General features: G+C 51.3%; 1 protein-coding gene across 1 annotated transcript in view; it reads right to left on the bottom strand.

The window, feature by feature from the left end:
- The window catches only part of DENR (density regulated re-initiation and release factor), a 10,030-nt gene extending 9,314 nt beyond the window's left edge, over window positions 1–716 (bottom strand). Inside the window, exon 1 of the mRNA XM_072415790.1 lies at window positions 566–716. The gene's annotated coding sequence lies outside the window, so the exon portion shown is untranslated. The remainder of the gene's footprint in view (window positions 1–565) is intronic.

The following is a 716-nucleotide window of genomic DNA, read 5'->3' as shown; positions in this document are numbered from 1 at the left end:
TATAGAAGAATGATCTGACCACAATGCTGGGAGTTGTAGTACAATGGCCTGACCATAATACTGGGAGTTGTAGTACAACTAACTGTTCAGAATGCTGGGAGTTATAGTACAATGGACTGATCAGAATGCTGGGAGTTATAGTACAATGGACTGATCAGAATGCTGGGAGTTGTACTACAATGACCTGACCAGAATGCTGGGAGTTGTAGTACAGGAACCTCTGACTAGGTACAGGCTGGGTGTATTCGCTGTATTATTCGCCCTATAATTCCCCATGGCTCTTGATGAAATGATAACATTGGGTCAGCAGGCCAGATGCTGGTAAAGGTTATGGCAGTATATAATGGAGATCGGGATTTCTATGTTTGTAGATCTGCCCCATCCTTGGCTCCTCGGCATTGCCAGGCCTGAGGTGTACAAAGCTGGATGCATGCTGGGCCTGGGCTGTCTATGAGAGACCCTCTGCCAGTGACAGCAGCACCCAGCACCCAGCACTGGCTCCTCTCTCCTTCCTCCATGGCTGGGATCTACATGAACCGTCCATTGCCATATTACTGTGCATTACCCTACAAGCTGGGCGCCACCGTCCTCTCAGCCCCAAAGATCCGTTCACATGCAGATCACCGCCCCGTCCCCACGCCGGGGAAGCCGTCAAATGCTGCTTCTCCTCAGCTCTCAGCACTTCCGTCGCCGTAACCAGCGCGAGCTTCGGTGTC

The sequence above is a fragment of the Pyxicephalus adspersus genome, chromosome 6 (assembly GCF_032062135.1).
Source record: "Pyxicephalus adspersus chromosome 6, UCB_Pads_2.0, whole genome shotgun sequence".
NCBI classification, from domain to species: Eukaryota; Metazoa; Chordata; class Amphibia; order Anura; family Pyxicephalidae; genus Pyxicephalus; species Pyxicephalus adspersus.
The sequence above is the reverse complement of the archived record's forward strand: the minus strand, read 5'-3'. Positions and strand labels throughout refer to the sequence as shown.